General features: G+C 51.5%; 1 protein-coding gene across 8 annotated transcripts in view; it reads right to left on the bottom strand.

Annotated features, from left to right (window-relative positions):
* The window catches only part of LOC144945310 (rabphilin-3A-like), a 58,191-nt gene extending 34,743 nt beyond the window's left edge, over positions 1-23,448 (bottom strand). For 4 of the 8 annotated variants that reach the window (XM_078873731.1, XM_078873729.1, XM_078873732.1 and 1 more), the window contains exon 1: positions 9,268-9,620. The gene's annotated coding sequence lies outside the window, so the exon portion shown is untranslated. Of the gene's footprint in view, positions 1-9,267; positions 9,621-9,643; positions 9,752-23,319 lie in introns of those variants that run through there. The other 4 variants (XM_078873736.1, XM_078873738.1, XM_078873734.1 and 1 more) reach the window with 3 other exon arrangements.
* Positions 23,449-25,962: the final 2,514 nt, after the last annotated feature.

The following is a 25,962-nucleotide window of genomic DNA, read 5'->3' as shown; positions in this document are numbered from 1 at the left end:
AGCCTTAACAGGCTGTTGGGGCAAGTGCTGTTAGCGAGTAGCACCTATGAAGGCCGGCACCATGGTACGCATGGGGGCGAGTGAGCAAGCACCACACCCGGCCGCCTTTGTCTCCCCCAGTGGCGATGTTTACACACCGCACCAGGTGCTCAAGTGAGGCTGAGTCGACCTAGGCGAGGCCCACGACCGGTTCAGATAACCGTCACTGGTGTTGGCCGCGAGTGGGAATCGAACTCGGGTCGGCGGGTTCGCAGCGCAGCGCGCTAACTGGTACACTAGCATACACACACACACTCGTGCGCAAAGGAACACACATCTCCCATGCAGCCTTTCACAGGCAGCTGGGGCAAGTGCTGCTTTATTGAGGCTTACACAGTGCACAATGGGGTGGTGGTGGGCAGTGCTGTGCCCAACTGCCTTTGTCTCACCCAGTGGCGATGTTTACACACCGCACCAGGTGCTCAAGTGAGGCTGAGTCGACCTAGGGGAGGCCCGGGACCAGTGAGCGGGAATCGTAGCGATCAATAACATTCCGCGGCCGTCATTCGTACCACCTCCTCCGCTATTGTCCATTTCGTACGTCCAGCCTCGTTCCTCGCAACGAGGCTTAAAAAAAAAAGGGAAAATCAAGATTTCTAACAATGAAAGCAGAGCACAATGGTGTCCGATTTGGCGCGGGGATTTGGCACGCAGATCAGAAAGATAAGGGAGTGCGCGAAGAAGCGTGCGAGCACGGGTGCACGCACGCTTCGGCATTTCCCACCGAGAAACGCGTTGAGTTGGAGAGAACTCGTGCCGAGCGTCTTTGAAGACAGGACAGCGAGGGTTCATGCCAGGACACGTCTGCTGTTCTATCCCCCCCGCACCTCCCATGAGCATGGTTGGCTACGTACGGTGCGAAATAAGTTCAACATACGGTACATACACAGAGACCCACAGACACCCGGAGACTCACAGAGACCCACAGAGACACCCACAGGAACCTACAGAGACCCACAGATTATCACGGTCGGCTACGTACGGTGCGAAATAAGTTCAACATACATACATACACAGAAACCCACAGACACCCATAGACTCACAGAAACCCACAGAGACACCCACAGGGACCTACAGAGACCCACAGATTATCGCGGTCGGCTACGTACGGTGCGAAAGAAGTTCAACATACATACATACACAGAAACCCACAGACACTCATAGGCTCACAGAGACCCACAGAGACACCCACAGGGACCTACAGAGACCCACAGATTATCACGGTCGGCTACGTACGGTGCGAAAGAAGTTCAACATACATACATACACAGAAACCCACAGACACTCATAGGCTCACAGAGACCCACAGAGACACCCACAGGGACCTACAGAGACCCACAGATTATCACGGTCGGCTACGTACAGTGCGAAAGAAGTTCAACATACTGTACATACATGTCGGTGGAAGGCACGACGGCCGGCGGTCGGAGATTAACACCCAAGGGGGAACCGCTCTCGATTACGATCTCCACCGCGGAAATGGAGCAACGAAAATGATCCCGCGCCACAGCAGGAGACAGATGGATTGGCGCATCGCGGGGATTGTTAGCGGCGGCGACGGGGGAGGCGTCCATCCAGCAGCGGATAGACAATGGCTAAACGACGGTTGATGATCGCGGGCGTGAGAATCCACCGCGGTCGACTCTGTGACCCGCCCCGACTAGACATCTGTGGGAAATAAACGACAGACTTTTCGATTTAAAGCTTTCGTGACTGCAGGGATTCATCTTCTTGGTTCTTTCGGTAAAGTCACGTAGAAGGGAAAAAATGTAATAATAAAAATAAAACATAAGAAAATAAAAGAATAAAACATAATAAAAAACATAATAATAAAATAATAAAACATAATAAAATGAAAAAATATAATATATTATTTTATTATAAAAATAAAACATAATAAAATTAAATAATATATTATTTTATGTCATTTAATATATTATTTTATTTTATTTGTATTATTTTATTATTACCCTTCTACGTGACTTTACCGAAAGAACCAAGAAAATAAACTACAGACTGTGAACTATTTTTTACTCGCCCAGGTAAGGCCCACCGAGCTATGCGGCTCTTATTCAGGATCGACCTATCACAAATGACAGCTCAACGCTGGGGCTTATCGCGAGGATATTCGTGGCAAATACTCTAAACGCGCGGCGATGTTGATTCTAAACGTGGAGGGAAAAACCGGAGAACCCGGAGAAAAATCCACGCAACCACGGGGAGAACATGCACACTCTTAATATACAGGCTTCATAGCGCATCGGATTTCTCCAGGATAAAGATTAAAATTGTGAACTTTCCCGCTCCATTTCGAATGCAGGCGCTCCACAGCGAGTATTTACATGATTTTGCTGCTATAAATTTCCACGTGATAAGCCACTTTGTTGAGCTATCATTTGTGGGCAGGTCGCTTCTGAAAAAGAGCTACATAGGGCTCGGTGGGGTCTTACCTGGTAAACTAAAAAAAGAGTTTCAGTAAATCTCTTGGTTCTTTCGGTAAAGTCACGTAGAATGGAAATAATAAAATAATAAAAATAAAACATTATAAAATAATACAATTCTCACGACGTTTCGGCCACAACGCAAGCAGCCGTCCTCAGGTGGAGCAGGTCTGTCGAGAAGACAGACAAAGAACCAAGAAGATGAATCCCTGCAGTCACGAAAGCTTTAAATCGAAATTTAGTTTTAGTAAAAATAATTGCATGTGGATGCTTATCGCGAGATCCGGCAGAGAGCCAAAAGGCCCTCTGCCCACCCGCCCGCAGGAGCAATCAGATAAACGCAGCGGCCTCCTCGCCTGAACAAGATGAACACGCCGTAATGGGGGACACAATAAGCTGGGTAAGCAATGAAATAAATAAGCGGCGGCTCCAAATTCGGTTTTCAAACGTCCGACAATCAGGCATCTTCAATCTCAAACGAAGAGCCCTCGTCGTCTTTCGCAATGGGTGGTCCTAAATAATTGGTGGGCATTCCGTTCCTGTGGCGAGTGCCAGGTCATCCGTAACACCTCACGGTGACGCTATTTCACACAGGTGTCTACAACGATACACGTGTGGAATCGTGTGTGCAAGAATCAACTTTATCGGGGTCGTGAACGCAGCATTCGTGGCCTCGCGTGAAAACGCAAGGTGCATTTAGCGACGAGGTTTTTGTTGGTTTTGTTCGGCCGTTTGTTATTGTCTACGCTAAAGGCCGCCACCAAACTCGCTCGGCTCCAAGGACTCGTTCGAATTGGCAGAGGCGTTGAAATCTGGATTCGAACCCAGGCTCTCGGCGGCGGTGCCCGCCGCCTCAACGGTCTTGCTGAGGAATAAACTCTCCGAGCCGCAACGGCCACCTCCGACAGCGATGGCTTCTCATCGACCATCCTGCGCTTATTATCCTGCCTCTTTGAATTTCACAGCACCGCTGGCGTGCGGGCAGACTGCTGGGTAAGCGGACGGGGCAGTGCATTTGTGAGTGGATGGGTGGCGGGATGAGTGGGTGGCGGGGTGGACGGGTGAGTGCGTTTGTGAGTGGTTGGGTGTGTGGGGGTGAGTTCGGTGACCGGATGCGTGGGTGGGTGGGTAGGTGGATCGGTGAGTGTGCAGGTGAGTTGGGTGGGTGGGTGAGTTGGGTGACTGGATGGGTGGCTGGGTGGACGAACGGATAGGCGAGTGGGATAGGCGAGATGGGTGAGTGTGTGGGAGTGGATGGGCGAGTGAGCTTGTGAGCATATGGACGGGTGAGTGGATGAGCTAGTTGAATCTTAGGTAGGCGGGCGAGTTTGTAAGTGGATGGGTGAGCGGGTTGCTTGACGAGTAGATGGATGAGTTATTTTTAGTGGATTGATGGTTGGCTGGATGGATGAGTGGGTAAGGGTGAGTGGATTGGTAGATGGGTGGGCTGAGTGCGTGAGAGGTATTCAGGTGGGGGGGTGGTGGTGGGGAGGGGGGGGCAGAAATTTTGAGCTCGGCTTAATAAGCTCAGCTAAAATCCCGACCTCCCGAGGCGAATTTAGCGCTCGTTTTCGTTACGCGGACAGTTCAGGCTGAGACACTAAAGCGGGCTGACAAGCCGTAACGGTAATCAATCCGTCGGCCCGCGTATGTCGATTAACGCGGCCCGGGCTCATTGACATTCGTTATCGCTCGCTCGGTACGATGACGAGCCCGACAGCGGTCGTCACGCAGATCTGTGAAGGGGTTTTGCGGCCCGTTGGAGCGGCCGATCAAAGCGGTTAACAACCCTGCGCACTTTTGAACCCAGCGATGCCACCAACGCACATCCCACCACCCGAGTTCGATTCCCGACCACGGCTACCTCAACCAACCGGTGGCTTTTAACGTAGATCTGTGAGGTGGGTGGCAGAGGTTGCTGGGAAGCATGTCCCCTCGAGCCTGCCCCAAGAGGGTTCATTTCCCAGCCACGGCGAAAATCGGCGGCGGAAAGCGCACCAGCACCCTGAACAATATAAACTCAACACGCCCGTCAACCGCACGGGTCAAGAGCAACAACGGGTTTCCTTCCTCATAGCTCTTGGGAGCAACAAAGAAGGAGCCCGGCCATTGCCGTAACGTCACCTGTCAATAAAAAAACAAAATCGTTCCCATCGCAAATGTGTGCTATGCGGAAGGGCCACGGTGTTATTGACGAGTGCGTTGATCTCTTTAAAAAAAAAAGAAACATTCTAATACAGAACCACAGTCCCAAGTTACTGGCGGGTCTACATGTCAGCAGGGGGGCAGTGCAGTGAAAACAATCCATTGTTTGTACTCTACTGTACTGTACTTCTATGCTCCCACGTCGATGCTCAGCGGACCCTTCAACAACGCCCAATCTAGTGCAGTGCTGTACCGCAAGTTCAAATAACACCCAGGACACACACAGCCTGCCAGAGAGGCCCTCATCCAGCAGTGGATTGGCACACGGGCTGCACGTGTACATAATGTACTACTACTACTACTGTCCTGTGTATCAAGTTGTGGTCTGTCCCAGCTGTTGCCTGCACCTCTGTAGGTATCACTGATGATGATGGATGTTCCTGTTCGGTGCCGATGGCATCGCGGGATATCCAAAGAGGATGGATTCCTGCAGTCAGGAAAGCGTCAAATCGAGATTATAGCTGGGTAACTGGCTCAGACGGGATTTTCCGTGGAACGAGTGAACTTGGAATCGAATTCAACACCGGTGCACATTGCGGACACCAGATGCACATTGCGGACACCAGATGCACAGCAGGGAAACCCAACCCAGATCACAGCAGGGAACCCAGATCACAGCAGGGAACCCAACCCAGATCACAGCAGGGAACCCAGATCACAGCAGGGAACCCAACCCAGATCACAGCAGGGAACCCAACCCAGATCACAGCAGGGAACCCAGATCACAGCAGGGAACCCAACCCAGATCACAGCAGGGAACCCAACCCAGATCACAGCAGGGAACCCAGATCACAGCAGGGAACCCAGATTACAGCAGGGAACCCAACCCAGAACACAGCAGGGAACCCAGATCACAGCAGGGAACCCAGATCACAGCAGGGAACCCAGATTACAGCAGGGAACCCAACCCAGATCACAGCAGGGAACCCAACCCAGATCACAGCAGGGAACCCAGATCACAGCAGGGAACCCAACCCAGATCACAGCAGGGAACCCAACCCAGATCACAGCAGGGAACCCAGATCACAGCAGGGAACCCAACCCAGATCACAGCAGGGAACCCAGATCACAGCAGGGAACCCAACCCAGATCACAGCAGGGAACCCAGATCACAGCAGGGAACCCAACCCAGATCACAGCAGGGAACCCAGATCACAGCAGGGAACCCAACCCAGATCACAGCAGGGAACCCAGATCACAGCAGGGAACCCAACCCAGATTACAGCAGGGAACCCAGCTCACAGCAGGGAACCCAACCCAGATCACAGCAGGGAACCCAGATCACAGCAGGGAACCCAACCCAGATCACAGCAGGGAACCCAGATCACAGCAGGGAACCCAACCCAGATCACAGCAGGGAACCCAACCCAGATCACAGCAGGGAACCCAACCCAGATCACAGCAGGGAACCCAACCCAGATCACAGCAGGGAACCCAGATCACAGCAGGGAACACAGATCACAGCAGGGAACCCAGATTACAGCAGGGAACCCAACCCAGATCACAGCAGGGAACCCAACCCAGATCACAGCAGGGAACCCAACCCAGATCACAGCAGGGAACCCAACCCAGATCACAGCAGGGAACCCAGATCACAGCAGGGAACCCAACCCAGATCACAGCAGGGAACCCAACCCAGATCACAGCAGGGAACCCAACCCAGATCACAGCAGGGAACCCAGAACACAGCAGGGAACCCAGCCCAGATCACAGCAGGGAACCCAGCCCAGATCACAGCAGGGAACCCAGAACACAGCAGGGAACCCAGCCCAGATCACAGCAGGGAACCCAACCCAGATCACAGCAGGGAACCCAGAACACAGCAGGGAACCCAACCCAGATCACAGCAGGGAACCCAGCCCAGATCACAGCAGGGAACCCAGAACACAGCAGGGAACCCAGCCCAGATCACAGCAGGGAACCCAGAACACAGCAGGGAACCCAGCCCAGATCACAGCAGGGAACCCAGCCCAGATCACAGCAGGGAACCCAGAACACAGCAGGGAACCCAGCCCAGATCACAGCAGGGAACCCAGATCACAGCAGGGAACCCAGCCCAGATCACAGCAGGGAACCCAGATCACAGCAGGGAACCCCGAACACAGCAGGGAACCCAGCCCAGATCACAGCAGGGAACCCAGATCACAGCAGGGAACCCAGCCCAGATCACAGCAGGGAACCCAGAACACAGCAGGGAACCCAGCCCAGATCACAGCAGGGAACCCAGCCCAGATTACAGCAGGGAACCCAGAACACAGCAGGGAACCCAACCCAGATCACAGCAGGGAACCCAGCCCAGATCACAGCAGGGAACCCAGAACACAGCAGGGAACCCAGATCACAGCAGGGAACCCAGCCCAGATCACAGCAGGGAACCCAGCCCAGATCACAGCAGGGAACCCAGATCACAGCAGGGAACCCAGAACACAGCAGGGAACCCAGAACACAGCAGGGAACCCAACCCAGATCACAGCAGGGAACCCAGAACACAGCAGGGAACCCAGAACACAGCAGGGAACCCAGCCCAGATCACAGCAGGGAACCCAACCCAGATCACAGCAGGGAACCCAGAACACAGCAGGGAACCCAACCCAGATCACAGCAGGGAACCCAGCCCAGATCACAGCAGGGAACCCAGAACACAGCAGGGAACCCAGCCCAGATCACAGCAGGGAACCCAACCCAGATCACAGCAGGGAACCCAGAACACAGCAGGGAACCCAGCCCAGATCACAGCAGGGAACCCAACCCAGATCACAGCAGGGAACCCAGAACACAGCAGGGAACCCAGCCCAGATCACAGCAGGGAACCCAGCCCAGATCACAGCAGGGAACCCAGAACACAGCAGGGAACCCAGCCCAGATTACAGCAGGGAACCCAACCCAGATCACAGCAGGGAACCCAGAACACAGCAGGGAACCCAACCCAGATCACAGCAGGGAACCCAGCCCAGATCACAGCAGGGAACCCAGAACACAGCAGGGAACCCAGCCCAGATCACAGCAGGGAACCCAGAACACAGCAGGGAACCCAGCCCAGATCACAGCAGGGAACCCAGATCACAGCAGGGAACCCAGCCCAGATCACAGCAGGGAACCCAGAACACAGCAGGGAACCCAGCCCAGATCACAGCAGGGAACCCAGCCCAGATCACAGCAGGGAACCCAGAACACAGCAGGGAACCCAGCCCAGATTACAGCAGGGAACCCAGAACACAGCAGGGAACCCAGCCCAGATCACAGCAGGGAACCCAGCCCAGATCACAGCAGGGAACCCAGAACACAGCAGGGAACCCAGCCCAGATTACAGCAGGGAACCCAGAACACAGCAGGGAACCCAGCCCAGATCACAGCAGGGATCCCAGATCACAGCAGGGAACCCAGATCACAGCAGGGAACCCAACCCAGATCACAGCAGGGAACCCAGCCCAGATCACAGCAGGGAACCCAGAACACAGCAGGGAACCCAGCCCAGATTACAGCAGGGAACCCAGCCCAGATCACAGCAGGGAACCCAGAACACAGCAGGGAACCCAGCCCAGATCACAGCAGGGAACCCAGCCCAGATCACAGCAGGGAACCCAGAACACAGCAGGGAACCCAGCCCAGATTACAGCAGGGAACCCAGAACACAGCAGGGAACCCAGCCCAGATCACAGCAGGGATCCCAGATCACAGCAGGGAACCCAGATCACAGCAGGGAACCCAACCCAGATCACAGCAGGGAACCCAGAACACAGCAGGGAACCCAGCCCAGATTACAGCAGGGAACCCAGCCCAGATCACAGCAGGGAACCCAGAACACAGCAGGGAACCCAGTCCAGATCACAGCAGGGAACCCAGCCCAGATCACAGCAGGGAACCCAGAACACAGCAGGGAACCCAGCCCAGATTACAGCAGGGAACCCAGAACACAGCAGGGAACCCAGCCCAGATCACAGCAGGGATCCCAGATCACAGCAGGGAACCCAGATCACAGCAGGGAACCCAACCCAGATCACAGCAGGGAACCCAGAACACAGCAGGGAACCCAGATCACAGCAGGGAACCCAACCCAGATCACAGCAGGGAACCCAGATCACAGCAGGGAATCGAACCCCACTCACGAGCTGGGTGGCGACATTGCCGCACCTGACAGTCTGCACTCGTCCGTCGCCGTGTGGAGGCAGCAGCGAGGGTTGGTGGATCACCACACGGATGGCGTCAAAAAAGCAAACAAACTCCCCAAGCCATGGGGTGCCGAGCCAAGCCGCAGACTAAAACCTCCATTGCAGCAACGTCGCCCTCCCTCTCGCGCGCGAATTGAATGGCCGATGACAACGCCGTTTGAGACAGACTGTATACAGAGAGGACGGCGGAGCTTGGGCAATAACTGCTGGTGGTGCGCCGGCCACTCTCACCACTGTGCTGTTCTACACCTTCCTCCCACCACCACCAGCTCTACAGCTTCCCCCACCACCACTAGCTCTACCCCCCCCCCCCACCAGCTGTACACCTTCCCCCCACCACTCCACTCGCCTGAATTCAGGCCCCCTCCGTCACTGGCCCGTGCGTGGTAAAGTTGCTCAGAGTTGATGCTCACCGGTAATGTGACCGCTCCTCCTCCTCCTCCCTCCTGCTGCTGCTGCTGGTGGGAGCCGCTCTGCGCGATGGTTCCAGCCGCGTCGCTCCCCCAGCACACACAGAGCCCGCCAACAAGACAGACCCCCCCGTGTCACCTCGCTTGGCAGAGCGTTCGTGGGGGGGGGGGGGCACGTGCTGTTTTGCGAGTGGCACCTCCGAGGGCTGGCACGGGGCACACGAGGGGGATGGGGGGTGGTCAGCACCACGCCCGGCAGGCAACACCACCACCACCAAAAACCACCACCACCAAAAACCACCACCACCAAACACCACCGCCACCACCACCAACAAACACCACCGCCACCAAATCCACAGGCGTCTGCCTCGAAACCCACCCCTGCCCTGCGCTCTCTCTCTTCGCTCTCCCCCGCCTCCACGCTGTTGCTCGCACTCGCTGCGAGGAGGCGGGGGGGTACCGGAGGGTGTGGGAGCGGTTTTGTGGAACTTCGTATTCTCTCTCGCCTGCTCACCCCTCCCTCCCTCCCACCCACCCTACTCACCCCTCCCTGCCTCCCACCCACCCTGCTCACCCCTCCCACCCACCCTACTCACTCCTCCCACCCACCCTACTCACTCCTCCCACCCACCCGACTCACCCCTCCCACCCACCCGACTCACCCCTCCCACCCACCCGACTCACCCCTCCCACCCACCCGACTCACCCCTCCCATTCACCCTGCTCACCCCTCCCTCCCTCCCACCCACCCTGCTCACCCTTCCTCCCACCCAACCTACTCACCCACCCCTCCCACCCACCCGACTCAACACCCCCACCCACCCGACTCACCCCTCCCACCCACCCTGCTCACCCCTCCCTCCCTCCCACCCACCCGACTCACCCACCCCTCCCACCCACCCGACTCACCCACCCCTCCCACCCACTCGACTCACCCACCCCTCCCACCCACCCGACTCACCCACCCCTCCCACCCTACTAACCCCTCCCACCCACCCTGCTCCTCCCTCCCATCAACCTCCTCCCTTCCCTCCCTCCCACTCATCCTTCTCCCTTCCCTCCCTCCCACTCATCTTCCCCCCTCCTCCTCCATCTCTCCCATGACAACTCTCACTTCCTCTTCTGCCTCCCACCCACCCACACGACAACAACACAACACCACCACCACCACACACTCGAGCTCGTCCCACCTCTTCTCGGGCTTGTCAATAACCACTCGGGATGTGACGCGAGGGTGGAGAGATGTGGCTTTGCGAGACGAAGTGCACCTAGCCTGGCACAGGCGCCGTGGTGTCGCCACCGCCACTTAGTGGTGAACGGCGGTTGTTTGTTGTTGTTGTTTGCAAGACGAGAAAGGATTTTCTGCAATTCGCTAAACGGAGTCACAACAGCCACTGGACTGGCAACGTTGTTACATTTGCAGTGTGTCAATTCAGATACACTAATATTAGGAGGCACCCACGTTTATTCTACACTTCCCACAGTATAGGGGATAACTAGATACGGGTCAGGACAGCCGGCACGCTGCCAGAACCAACACCGACGAGGAGGTGACGACGGGTTCCATTCCCAAACCGCAGCAGCCCCGACCCAGCGTCGGGGCCTCCCTTTTATCCTCCCCAGCGTGGCCTGGCTCCGCCCTCGGACACGCCCCCTTCTGGAACCCACCAGAAGGCTCTTGCTCTGCCCCACGTGCTCCCTCTGTCACCGTTACCCTAATTCTAGATTTGAAGCTTTCGTGACTGCAAGGATTCATACGCTTAGGTTTTTTCGGTAAAGTCACGCAGGTAAAGAATAAAATAAAATAAATAAAAGTAAAATATAGATTTTTACATTTTATTTTACTTTTATTAATAAAATTACATTTTTTACCTACGTGACTTTACCGAAAAAACCTAAGAGTATGAACATTTACCCCACATCCGTGCCTATCACGTGACCTACTGGCAGACCGGCCGCTGTATCCTCAAATGCCCTTCACTGCCAGCTACCGGCGCTATGCGCTGCAGTGGCATACTTCACCTGCCCTGCTGGTGGACCGGGCTGTTACACCCGCGATCCCACTCTCTACCAGTAACCAGCGCTACGCGCCGTAGTGACCCATTCTATGTCACTACACATCTCACCGTTACAACGTGTGCACGTGTCCCTCGCTCTACGCGGGAGTAGTAGATGCGTTCCAAAAGAAGGGCGCGCGCAAAGCGAGACCGCCCGTGGAGACGGCTGTCTGCCGAGCAGTGCATACAAAGACAAAGATCCCCCGTATAGCCGTAGCAGACTGTTGGGGCAACTGCTGTCACCTATGAAGGCACAAGGGGGTGTGTGGCCAGCACCATGCCCTGCCGCCTTTGTCTCCCAAAGTGGTGATGTTTACACACTGCACCAGGTACTGATTTGAGGCTGAGTCGACCTAGGGGAGGCTTCGGACCGGTTCAGATAATCGTCACCGGTGTTGGCCGTGAGTGAGAATCGAACTCGGGTCGCCGGCTTCGTAACGCGGCGCGCTAACCATACAAAGACAAAGATCCCCCATGTAGCCTGTCAGACTGTAGGGGCAAGTGCTGTTAGTGAGCACGTATGAAGGCCGGCACGGCACAGGAGGGGGTCGGTGGCCAACACCACGCCCGGCCGCCTTTGTCTCCCTAGTGGCGATGTCTACACATCGCACCAGGTACTCATTTGAGGCTGAGTCGACCTAGGGGAGGCCCAGGACGGGTTCAGATAATCCTCACCGGTGTTGGCCGTGAGCGGGAATCGAACCCGGGTCGCCGGGTTTCGTAACGCGGCGCGCTAACCATGCACACACACACACATGCACACACACACACGCATGCACACACACACACGCACACACACACACGCATGCACACACACACGCACACACACACACACGCACACACACACACACATGCACACACACACACGCACACACACACACGCATGCACACACACACACATGCACACACACACATGCACACACACACACACACGCATGCACACACGCACACATGCACACACACGCACACACACACGCGCGCACAACAACGTTGCCTCCACGTCTGACCGCATAGCCACATGTCGGGCGAATTCAATCCGCGACGGTGGAGCGAATTCGTTTGGGTAGCAGTCGGTTCAGCCGCGTGTGGAGCGCGAAACCGCACAGCCCCGAACCCGCACGGAGCGAGGGACAACCCCGCCCGTGAACTCGCGCGAGCGTCACTCGCAAACCCTCGGCTGAGGTTGCCGCGATCGTCCGGCAGCGCACAAGTTGCCGAGTGACCGCCGAGCATCGGTCGCGTCCAGTCGCGTGCAAATCGGTTGACTTCAGGTTTGCCCACGGGCGGAAGAGATCGGGCGACGGGGAAGGAGACGCGCAGAGTGGCCCACGAGGACTGCAGTTTTCTGCCGTCCTCGTGCGAGAAAGGGATCATGACGTTTCCTGGCAGCATTTGCTTCGTTGGGCCCAACACTTAAATTAAAATGTTATTTTACCAGCCAAAGGCCACTGAGCTGTGCAGCTATTTTTCAGAAGCGACCTGGCCACAAATGATAGCTCAACGAAGTGGCTTATCATCGTGTGGGAATTTATTACAAGCCAGATACTCCAAATGCCCGTTTCTCATTGTGGAGGGAAAAACCGGAGGACCCGTAAACAAAAAAAATCCACGCGACCACGGGGAAAATATTGCAAACTCCAAATATAAAATAGGCGTCAGGGTCGGGATCGAACCCACGGGCTCCTGCATACCAGGCAAGGTAGTTAACGTCTCTCCACAAAAACAGTCTCAACAGGCCCAGTAAGGAACATGGCAGATGCAGATTTTTTTTGTTTGCCCGATGATATGATCTTTTTAATGGTTAATGACGAAGATAATTAAACGTTAATAATTCCAGAACCACTCTCTGAGGCTCAGAGGGCATGCTGGGACATCATCAGTAATATGCAAATGTCCGTTCGACATTTTCGTTCATTTGTGCATAATTGACTTTGCATATCACCAATTTTACCCTAATTCTACTATTGTATGCAACTTATTATGCACTGTCGTGGAGAATTAATACGATCATAATTATTATAATTATTTGCAGCCCTTTGTCAATCTACTGCTGGATGATGATGATGGTCTCACCCCGATATGTGTCGGTCACGAGAGCGAGGTTATTTAATCATACTTCACCACGTTGGTCAGTGCGTGGGGAGGGGTGACGGGTCTGCTGTTTCAGATATCAGATATCACGCAGATGTTAGCCGTGGCCGGGAACTGAACTCGGATCGTTCAGAGCACAATGCGCTAACCACTTACGCCGCCGCTGCCGCTAAAGGCACCACAAATCAACATCGGTTGGTGTGAAATAACAAAAATGTTAAGACAAAAAAAAATCAGCCAATAAACATCAGCTGTCCGCGCCCATAAATCTCAAGCTGCATTTGTTTAAGCAGGGAAACTCTGGCCGGGTTTGGACATTTTTGAGTCTCATCAGCAGAGCCAGGCTGTGCGCGATGGATTACCAGTTGGTATTGGCAAGAGCAACTCTGCATGAACAAACTTTGGGTCACCCATTCGACGCACGACACAAAACCCCAATTAACTCATGACGAGCTTAATTTATATAGTGAACATATCACGATTACATATTCATTACTTTAATAGCAGACAAAATCACGGAGCTCCCACTGCAGCTATGGTGACAATTGTGTCTCGGTAATGTTTTCCTACGTAACCTTTTACTATGCTAATTTGAAATGAAATATGACCCTATGCCAACACATCCACCACTAAGTCAATAACCCTGAACAGCTGAGCTGTGTGTCCTCAATAAGGGTAAATATATAAATGGTGTGCATGCACTTTGAAAGCACAAGGCTAAAGATCCACTGATTAGCCCTCACAGAAAACCAACGTCTCTAAACAGGGGGTTGGCAACCAAAATAAAAAGATGAGCCATTTTTAAATCCTTTATATTAAGTTCACTTGCTTGCTTGCGCGCTTACGACCGTGCAAATCTTTCGGTCGTTTTTTAACCCACTTCCCGTGATCCAATCGAGCTGATATTTCGCACACAGACTCGTTGTGCGTGACAATGTATTTTCGTGAAAAAAAAATTCCAAAATTTTCCACTTTTTATGGAAAAAAAATTATATTTAATAACCAATTGCTTAATGGTGGCAGGCAATCATCTGACCCATAGGTGGCAGCCATCTCAAGCCAGAGGACGAGAGGACTCTAGCCGCCCGTTTCAAAGACCAATGTGGGCTGGGTTGTGGCCCATTGAACACGCATATAAAGGATTTATAGTGAAAAACTTTGTTTTTACGGGTTAATTTTTTTTGTTTCTAATTCGGTAACAAACAAAAAAAGGCCCAAAGTTTCGAGATCCGCAATGCACGTGTATGATTACGAGACGGTGGCCCTCGATAAAGTGACGTCACGAAAGCGGCACCTCAAAGAGCCACCGCAGGTTGCCGACCCCCCTGGTCTGTAACCCAAAATCGTGTCAAATGTGCCCGAGTTTGCGGGATCATCTAAGCTAAGCGGGCATCGAGCCTGCCTTTATTACTTGAAAAGGGAGAATTGGCATGCTGGTGCTCTCAGGTTGTACTACCACGCGGCACAATGTCCGACGTTTCGCTCCACGTGCCGCTTGCAGCTCCCGAGAAAGAAGCTCTCTGGGCATGGGGTGGGGGAGGAAACACAAACCCATCAGGATTTCCCAAAGAAGTGCATTGTGGTCCTCTTTTTCTGAAGCCACCGGCAAAGGAAATTTGAGCAAATGTGACCAACAAACAACAGCAGCAGCAGTGATGCAGCGATAAAGAACCGTGAACCGGTTTCGCAGTAATTAGGACTCATCAGTACAGTAATGCAGTAATAGTACACCACGTAGGTTGAGCTCCCACTTCCAACACCACGGAGCCCATTAGCTTGGCTCATGCCAACAGTAATCAAATCTTTTTCAGACTCTGACTCTGTCTACTCGACAGACCTGCTCTCCACCTGAGGATGGCTGCTTGCGTTGTGGCCGAAACGTCGTGAGAATTATTTTATTGTTTTATTTTTATTATTTTATTATTTCCATTCTACGTGACTTTACCGAAAGAACCAAGAAACAAGTATAACCCGTAAAAACAAAGTTTTTCACTATAAATCCTTTATATGCGTGGCGGCTAGAGTCCTCTCGTCCTCTGGCTTGAGATGGCTGCCACCTATGGGTCAGATTATTGCATGGCAGCATTAAGCAATTGGTAATTAAATATAATCTTTTTGTCCTAAAAAGTGTAAAATTTTGGAAATTGTCATGCACAACAAGTCTGTGTGGAAAATGTCAGCTCGATCGGATCACGGGAAGTGGGTTAAAAAACGACCGAAAAATTTGCACGGTCCTAAGCAAGCAAGCGAACTTAATATAAAGGATTTAAATAAAATAAAAAGGAGTAATCAAATCTGTCAGTGACAAACAAAACCCATGGTGGTGATGAGTCCTCACAATGACAAAACCAGTCCAGGATTGTCCTTTCCCCGCATCACTGCTGCTGCCTGTCAGTCCGCCACATTTGCTCAAATTTATTTTGACGGTGACCTAAGACAAAAAAGACCACAATGCTCTTATTCAGGAACTGCTAATGGCTTTTGCAAAAGTGCACGGCGGCCGTGCACTTTTGCCACAATTCAGGAATCGCTCATCACTGATGTCAGCTGTGGGCAGGAATGAAACTCGGGTCACTTGGTTCGTAGCGCGATGCGCTAAACCCAACATCACAGTGCAATACCCGGCCCTGTCCACTGCCCCCTTTCACCCCCCCTCCCACGCCAACCCCCAAACCTTCACCAACGCCGACCAGTGTGCTGAACTATGACCTTAGAAGATCGCTATCATCATCAGCCTTGGCCTATCGACTGCTGGATGACGGCCTCTGTCCTTTGGGACGATGAGCAGCAAGCGGAACGTCTGCTGCTCTGACCCCCATAACCGAACAGCTTGTGGCTTGCATCACATTCACCACGACCACCACCACCACCACCCTCAAGCGGTTAACAATTGCACACTTGTTTCCTGACCAGATGCCCCTCTCCTGATAGACAAAGTCAACACCGGGGCAGCTCCTGGCGCAAGCTGACAGGACGCCCAGCTCTCAACAGTGGCAGCTTCGCCTGCCGCTAGTTGATGGGGCACCTCCTCTCAACACTGGCGCAAGCTGATGGGGTTCCCAGCTCTCAACACTGTGGTAGCTTCTCCTGGTGCTAGCTGATGGGGGCACCCAGCTCTTAACACTGGCGCTAGCTGATGGGGCACCTTCTCTCAACACTGTGGTAGCTTCTCCTGGTGCTAGCTGATGGGGGCACCCAGCTCTCAACACTGGCGCTAGCTGATGGGGCACCTTCTCTCAACACTTTGGTAGCTTCTCCTGGTGCTAGCTGATGGGGGCACCCAGCTCTCAACACTGGCGCTAGCTGATGGGGCACCCAACTCTCCGAGAGACTGGCCACTGGACCGTCCTCCCGTTGCGTGTGGTTTGTGTATCTCCCCCCCCCCCCCCCCCTAATTATATTGTGTTTCTCCTGTGTGCTGCCACTCATCATTTCCGGGCCTGCTGCCACTACATTAGATTTCAGCGAGTTACGCTGAAGAGGGGTGGGGGGGGGTGGACGCTTGAGCGGTTGCCAGGCAACCGAGAGAAGGCCACCCTCCCTCCACTCCGGCCCAAGGTCCCCCAGTCCGTTGCCATTGGCAACCGCGCAGCGACGCCATTGGATGATGAGGTTACCGTGGAGACGGCAGCTTCGGTCTCTGTCGCCACGTGGCAACCGGAGAAACGAAATGGAAATGCGATGGGTGAGGGATGGGGGATGGGGGGTTTTGGGTGGTCAGGTGAGGTGAGGTGAGTGAGGGGTCGGTGAGATGCAGTGTGAATTTAGTCAGCAATTTATTTGTCTTTGTCTGGGTCTCGTCAAAGGCAAGCTGTAGAGTCTTGGCCGGCGGATTTAAGTATCAGAATCTTTATGAAAAATAAGGATAGGTTTTTTTTTCCCTTTCTGGCAATACAACAGTTGTGTTAGGATGTTCAAGTAGCAAATATATATATTTGGCAAGGAATTGAGTTTGAATTAACCACACTTACTTGTGGTGAACGTGCAAACAAGCATGCTCTGCCAATCTTTGTTTTTTTTGCATATTCACCACCAGCATGTGTGTGTGGTTAATGCAGATTCCATTCCTTGCCAAATGTATCTATTTGGAGTTTGAACATCTTAACACGCCTGTTCTATTGCCAGAAAATGTAAAACCTATTCTTATTTTTCATACTTTGATCAAAGGCAAAAAGGTCCCATTAGAATCTTTATTTATCCTGGAGGAACCTGATGAGCTATGAAGCTTGTTTTCCACAGATGTCAACTAGGTCATTCACGCTGCACATCTAGCAACTATTGATGCTATCCAACGAATGATTACACTCAACACACAGTGATGATGATACGTTGCCATTCATGACTATTTTATTTTGGGTTAGATTGCCATGTAGGTACAATGGCAATGGTTATTTTTTTACTATAACCCTCCACCACCCGACAGAGCCAATCACATCAAGTTGTCACGTCATGGGAAAAAATGCCTACAACTGATTTGATTTTTCAGCAAACCGGCGGAGGAATGTTGAAAAGCAAGCAATATCTTGACAATCTGATACGACATTTCGCTGGAGATTACATTTTGCGATACGTTGCAAGCTATGTCGTCAGTTTGAGATATGTTGTAAGGTACGATGTGTTGTAAGTTGCTTTTCAAAGACCATTCTGAAGAGAAAGTGAGAGAGAGAGAGATTCACGGTCATTCTCTTAGTCTGGCCGACTCGAGCGAGTTAATCGTTTGGTCCACTCCTAATTATGAATGTTGGCGAGAGGGGCAGCAACATTTTCACCGGATCACAATCAGTGCCGGATTATCCTAGTACGGGCCCCGCACTTTCAAGGGTCCCGCGCTAAATGCTTTCAAGCTATCAATTCCGGTTCAGTGATTCTGCACTTGCTCTATTACTATAGTACTATACTGTACTGCCTTCAACTTTTATGAACGACTGGGTGTTTAAGGTTAGCGATTTGTCGTATGATCTGGCTGTATAGCAAATTAAAAAATACGATTACTTTACTATGCAAGTAAAACATTTGTGTTTTAATATTTACGTGTTTATTTATTTAAGTTAGGGTCCCTTTATAGCATATGCTACAGGCCCCGCACTTGCTTAATCCGGCACTGCTAACAACGCGACTACATCATCGCAGCCTGCGTCAAAAATACGACCAAAAAAAAAATATACATTCGGCAACCAAGTGATGTATTTTTTTAAATCAACGATGCTTGAGCGATGAGGACATCCGACTGCCCACCAGAGGTCAAAGGTTGACCGTGACGACGCATAATTAACGACTCTGATCGATAGTGAATCTGCTCGTTAACGCCGCCGGTGGGACGGAGCACACGGAGGGCCATCGTCGTCAACCATGATCGATCCCATTGCTGGTTGAAGGCCTCCCCAAGCCGTCACCATCCTCTTGCAGGATCCACCTCGTGCCTACTTGTAGATCTGTCTCGTTTAATGTGCTCCATCTCCGCGGTGGACGTGCTCTCAGGCACGTCCCCGCACTCGGCCGCCACTTCGTCGCCGAATCTCGACAATCTCCCGATCATTTACACCATTGGAACCTCATTTGCCAGTAAAAATATGATAATTGTTGTTTTACCCTTCTATCTGGCAACAAAACTGACACCTTTTTACGAGGAGTCATGTTTGCATAGACAACAATACCTGCAGCCATAATGCAAACAAAAAAACATAACTCTGATAATGTTGCACTGTCCTTGAAGTTGATTGGTCCACACCCGAGACAGCTTTCCTTAGAGCCTAGTCTCACATGGGTTGGACCAGATGACGCCAAAAGGCGCACAACTCAAAGACAATGCACCATCAGAGTATGAGAGCTCGGGGCAAGCATCTACACTATGGGAACCTCATTTGCCAGTAAAAATATGATAAGGGTAAAAAAACCAATTATCAATCTCCCGATCGTCGTCCCTTCCACAGCGACCGTCTGCTGTCATGGCCTGCTGGCTCATTTTAGCAGCAGTCAGCTACGAGTTCTCTCACCTGCCGCACGTGATCTCGATTGACGTGCTCTCCTCTCCTTTACATCTATCTCTCACAATGTGATCGAACGTGCGTATCGCCATGTCTCTTGACACACGTTCCTGGTTTTCAGTTTTAATTTTCCCTAAAATAGTTTTTTTTTGGGGTTAGATCGCGTAAATAATATAAATGTGTCGTTAAACCCGCCACCAGCCGAGACCACCAATTGGTAAGGGGTTGTCACGTAGCATTACAACTCGCATATTCGATGAAGCTAGTTGTAATTACTGGCGAAACGTCGTACTCGGATTGTAACTGTTGTGGATTTGCTTTCCAACACACCGGTGTGCTGTACCAGTAACGAATTGGCACGTTCTGTTGACGTGACAGACAACCCTTACTAATTGGCTGTGTCGGGTGGTGGCGGGTTTAACGGCACATTTATATTTACGCAAACTAACCCCCCCCCCCCCCCCAAAACAACTCTATATTATTGATGATATTGGTCGCGAAAAGCCTCCTGCGTGTTAAACAGTTCGAATTGTCTTCGTCAATACTCGTACCCAGTAAACATGCCAACGTTGGCAAAACGTTGGCATGTTTCCTGGGTATTTTAAATCCACATCATAGCCCCCCCCACCCACGTATACAGCGCCTGAGATGCAATTACAAATAGACACTTTAAATTACAAATAATATTGTCTTGCAACTCATTTGGAAATCGGATATCTAGACACTTTAAATGACAAATAATATTGCCTTGCAACTCATTGGGAAATCGGATATTTAGACACTTTAAATGACAAATAATATTGCCTTGCAACTCATTGGGAAATCGGATAGTGAACGTTAACATTTTACTCCGATGTACCCAACGTGTCGCGAGCGACGCGAACCAAGCCGAGCAGCTTCGCGTGCTCGCGATGGCACCGGTACGGGAAGGCCTTCATCCAGCAGCGGATAGATCCTTGCCGATGACGAAAAGCGTCGACGACGGCGGTGGTGATGATGGCGATGGTGGTGGTGGTGATGATGGTAGTGGTGATGGTGGTGGTGATGGTGGTGGTGACGGTGGTGGTGACGGTGGTGATGGTGGTCGTGGTGGTGATGGTGGTGGTGGTGATGGTGGTGGTGATGGTGGTGGTGGTGGTGATGGTGGTGATGATGGTGGTGGTGGTGGCGGTGGTGGTGATGGTGGCGGTGATGGTGGTGGTGGGCTTTACCGGTTGCGTCCGCACCGGTGACCCGCGTAATTCCGGAGCAGATATTCCGGTTTGCCGTGGTGGTTGCCGCAGTAGGCGCGGTGTGGTACAGTCAACTGCGCGATTTAAGTTTTCCACACCTGTTGACATTATCTGCTAATGACCCCCCCAACCTGCCCCGACCCGATCTGTCTCCGTGACGGGGTTCGAACGCCAAAGGACGTGGCCCTAACAACCATTCACGTGGGTGTGGAGGTCTGTCGAAAAAAAAGAGTAATTGCCACACGCCCAGTCGGAGGCATTTCAGTGGCGCTTATTTGAACGCAGATCTGCATTGAAAAATAAAGATAGATTCTGGCCCCGATGGGATTACGTCTGGTCGTTTTGTATAGGAAACAGAAGCGTCGGCTAGTGGCGTGTTCCCGATTTCGGATTTGTCCCGAAAAGGATCTGAAAATCGTGCCAAGGTATATTGATCACATTTCGAAAGATAAATAGTTTCGCTTTGAACCGAAAACGTGACGTGGACAGAAAGCGATCGAGGGCGGTTCTGTGATATCCATCGCATCCATCCCACCATCACATCCATCACATTAATTACATCCATCATATTAATCACATCCATCACATCCACCGCACCCATCACTCGCGTGCTGTTCCCACCACATGTGCCGTCACGTGGTTGAAATGTGACATCGCTCTTTGCTTGAACTGTGCAATCGTCGAACGTTTTCACCCATTGAAATGTATGTTACACGTTTAAGTTAAACGAGAATTTTTTTTTTAAAGTTATAAATTGTAGTTGCATAGACGATTACCGTTATTACAATGCAAGTGCAACAACATGAAATGCGCTTAACGTTCAATCGGAAACAGATCCCCATTATAAGCAAATAAAACAAACTGCATTAGTCATGATCTCTGACTCACAACTTTAACAAAACAGGAGCGCGTGTCTATATGAACAGCAGCAGCGGTGTTGTCAATCCACTCCTGGTAGAGCCACCCACACCTGCCCCACGTTGTGTCAGTCGTGGGGGTTATTTGGCCATACTTAATCGCGTACCCACGCACTGAGCAACCCCACTCGCTCATTCACATGCAACCACAAAAAACAACTTCTTGGTTCTTTCGGTAAAGTCACGTAGAAGGGAAATAATAAAATAATAAAAAATAAAACATAATAAAACATAATAAAATATTTTAATAAAAATAAAACATAATAAAATATTTTATTATGTTTTATTTTTATTATTTTATTATTTCCCTTCTACGTGACTTTAATTGTATTATGTTTTATTTTTATTATTTTATTATTTCCCTTCTACGTGACTTTACCGAAAGAACCAAGAAGATGAATCCCTGCAGTCACGAAAGCTTTAAATCGAAACACAAACAACAAGACAAATATACCCTCCCCCGTGTAGCCTTAACAGACTGTAGGAGCAAGTGCTGTTAGCGAGTAGCGCCTATGAAAGTCGGCACGCCCCACGCCCGGCCGCCTTTGTCTCCCCAGTGACGATGTTTGCACACCGCAACAGGTACTCATTTGAGGCTGAGTCGACCTAGGGCGGAGGCCCAGGACCGGTTCAGATAATCGTCACTGGTGCTGGCCACATTCAACCACACAGACCCGCTCCTGACAACTGCTGACAACTCATCTGAACTAAGTGGCGGTGACGTCACCACACCGCTTGTGCCAGGCTAGGTGCGTCATGTGAAGCATGTCGAAGGCTCGCTGGCAGGTCACGGGCCAGAGACAATGTGCCTTGGGTTGGCTGACATTCAAAGACAATATATCACCCGAAAATCTGTTTTTAATAACAGACTGCAGGGGCAGGTGCTGATAGCGAGTAACCACGCCCGACCGCCTTTGTTTGCGCTTCCCAGTGGCGATGCTTATACACACGTACGCATTTGAGGCCGAGTCGACCTAGAGGAGGGCCAAGACCGGTTCGGTTAATCGTCACTGGTGCTTGGTGGACGTGAGCGGGAATTCGAACCCGGGTGGTCGGGTTCGGAGCGCGAACCACTCCCCACGCAACACCAACCGATGTTCATCAACCACAAAGTAGCGCTCGTGCCAGGCTAGGTGCACTCTGCGGCCACGTGAAGTGTCCAAGGCCCGCTGGCGGCAGGGGGTCACGGAACAGACCCAGGTTGCCGCGGGTTGACCGACTGAGATGACTTGGCAGATGCTTTAGCTGACACGCACCAGCTGACACGCACCAGCTGACACGTTCACCAGCTGACACACACACACTAGTTGACACGCACCAGCTGACACGTTCACCAGCTGACACACACCAGCTGACACGTTCACCAGCTGATACACACACACCAGTTGACACGCACCAGCTGACACACACACACACCAGCTGACACACACACACCAGTTGACACACACCAGCTGACATGTTCACCAGCTGACACACACACACCAGTTGACACGCACCAGCTGACACGTTCACCAGTTGACACACACCAGCTGACACGTTCACCAGCTGACACACACCAGCTGACACACACCAGCTGACACGCACCAGCTGACACCAGCTGACACAGCTGACACACACCAGCTGACACACACCAGCTGACACGTTCACCAACTGACACACACCACACCAGCTGACACGTCCATCCACAGCACTCACCAAACTCACAAGTCACTCAAAACCAACTCACACTCCGCCCACAAAGTCACTCAACCCTCCCAGACTCGTCCACACTCACCCGTTGCAGGCGGAGAAGGCGCGCGTTCGCAGAGGATCCGTGTTTGTTTCGGTGACAAACGCCGTTCGAACGCAACTCGTGTGGCAAGCAACAAGTGGCGTGTCCGTCTGTGTGTCAATTGTTGCGGAAGCGTGACGTCAGCGCCACCAGATGCCGGTGGCCGTGGACCGCGCCTCTCGTGGCGAGCTGCGGTGTGTGGCAAGTTCAGTGTCTCGGTCCCAACTCCATAACCGGTGCTCGGTCCGTCTCCCTCCTTGCACGCCCTCCCCCACTGGAATCAACGTCCCCTCTACATTAAGCGGCACTGCGCATAGACTCGGCACTGACCAATAGACTCGGCACTGCGCATAGACTCGGCACTGACCAATAGACTTTAAGACTGCCCCATAGACTCAGCACTGCCCATATACTTAACACTGCCCATAGACTCAGCACTGTCAATAGACTCAACACTACCCATAGACTCAACACTACCCATAGACTCACCACTGCCCAGAGACTCAGCACTGCCCATAGACTCAACACTGCCCATATACTCAACACTGCCCAGAGACTCAGCACTGCCCATAGACTCAACACTGCACCACAGACTCAACACTGCCCATAGACTCAACACTGCCCATAGACTCAACACTGCCCATAGACTCAGCACTGCTCAGAGACTCAACACTGCACTATAGACTCAACACTGCACTATAGACTCAACACTGCCCATATACTCAGCACTGCCCATAGACTCAGCACTGCCCAGAGACTCAACACTGCCCATAGACTCCAACACTGCCCCATAGACTCAACACTGCACCATAGACTCAACACTGCACCAGAGACTCAGCACTGCACCATATACTCAGCACTGCCCATAGACTCAACACTGACCAATAGACTTGAACACTGCCCCATAGACTCAACACTGCCCAGAAACTCAACACTGTTCTTAGACTCAGCACTACCTCTGTAGATGAAGAAGTCCCCCTCCTTAACCCTCACCCGTTCCTCTCTCTCAAAGCATCACCTCTTCTCTATCGCCCATTCTCTTCATCTTCCCTCTGCTCGTCCCTCCACTCCTTCCCGTCCCTCCCCTGCAGCCCTTACCTGAGCCCTAGGTTTTACTGTACCCTCTTAGTGATGCCACTCAATCCTCAAGCCTTGCACGCCCCTGCCATCTTAATCATTCGATTCTGTCACGGGGTTTTTAAGTATGTCAAACGCCTTGAGTGAAGGCGCTCTAATGACATGTAAACATAAAATTTAATTTAATTAGCCACGTGGCTTCCACCTTCTCCATCCTCTCTACCCCCACCCGTCCGCTTTATTACCATAAACTCCTTCATCCCTTCAGCTCCTCCAGCATCCACACACTTGGCCCTTCCTCTCGTTCTTTTCCCTTTCATTCTTCATTCTGTGACGTCATTCATCAGTATCATCATCATCACCGTTAACATCGCCACTGTGGAGACAAAGGCGGCCGGGCGTGGTGTTGGCCACCCACCCCCTCGTGTGCCGTGTCAGCTTTCACAGGTGCTACTCGCTAACAGCACTTGCCCCAACAGTCTGTTCAGGCTATACGGAGGAACGGTGTCTTTGTGTAACCATAACCCTGCAGTCATCAGCAGGGTTTCTTCTCGTCTGTGAAAATTAGGCATCTGTTTGCCTTTTCGTTTACACGATAAGTCACTTTGTTGAGCTATCATTTGTGGCCAGGTAGCTTCCGAAAAAGATGCTAATAGCTCATTGGGATTTACTCAAGATTGAAGATGAAACATTGTTTAGTTTTATTTGTATATTTATTTTAAGTGGCTTGTTTACCTTTCCTATACTTTGGACTCCTATCGTACTTTTGTTTTGTTTGACATTGTAACGTTCTGACCCGCTCCTACTGGACATGTGTGAAAAATAGCTTTATAGCGCATCGGATTCCTCCAGTATATATCAACATTCTGATTCTGGGGACACGTGGTGCAAACAGCTGCTCTTGGCTGAAAGCCGCACGGTGTCCTCTGTCTGCCGACCTCTGACCCTGTCAGTCACAGCCGAGGGGACGACTGCATAGTCAAATAAGTAATATTTAAAAACACTTTTTTTTAAACACGCTTTTATGAAATGTACTAGGAATGGAAGAACTCCACGACTCCAGGAAGTGGCCCCGAAGCTTGCCATAACGTAAGGGACCGTGGCCAATTACAGCCAACGTCAGTTGACCGTGGACAATTTGACCCAAGCCGAAACATAACATATCAAAAAGATCGTTTAAAAATGTTTATTTTATTTTTTTATGATATAAGATAGTATTGTCATCAGTATGACGTAAGCATACCAAGTTTGCAGCCGATACCACATTGGGAAGTGGGTTAAAATTGAGTTACAAGATTTGAGGATACAACAACGACAACAACAACAGACAGAGTGAGTTAAATAAAAGCGTGTAATAAAAAAGAATGTTTAAAAAAATATATAAGATAGTATTGTCATCAGTATGACGTAAGTATACCAAGTTTGCAGCCGATACCTCATTGGGAAGTGGGTTAAAATTGAGTTACAAAATTTGAGGATACAACAACGACAACAACAACGACAACAACGACAACAACAACGACAACAACGACAACAACAACAGAGTGAGTTAAATGAAAGCGTGTAAAT

This window comes from Lampetra fluviatilis, chromosome 37 (assembly GCF_964198595.1).
Source record: "Lampetra fluviatilis chromosome 37, kcLamFluv1.1, whole genome shotgun sequence".
NCBI classification, from domain to species: domain Eukaryota; kingdom Metazoa; phylum Chordata; class Hyperoartia; order Petromyzontiformes; family Petromyzontidae; genus Lampetra; species Lampetra fluviatilis.
Note: the sequence above shows the minus strand (reverse complement) of the source record. Positions and strands in the feature narration are given on the sequence as shown.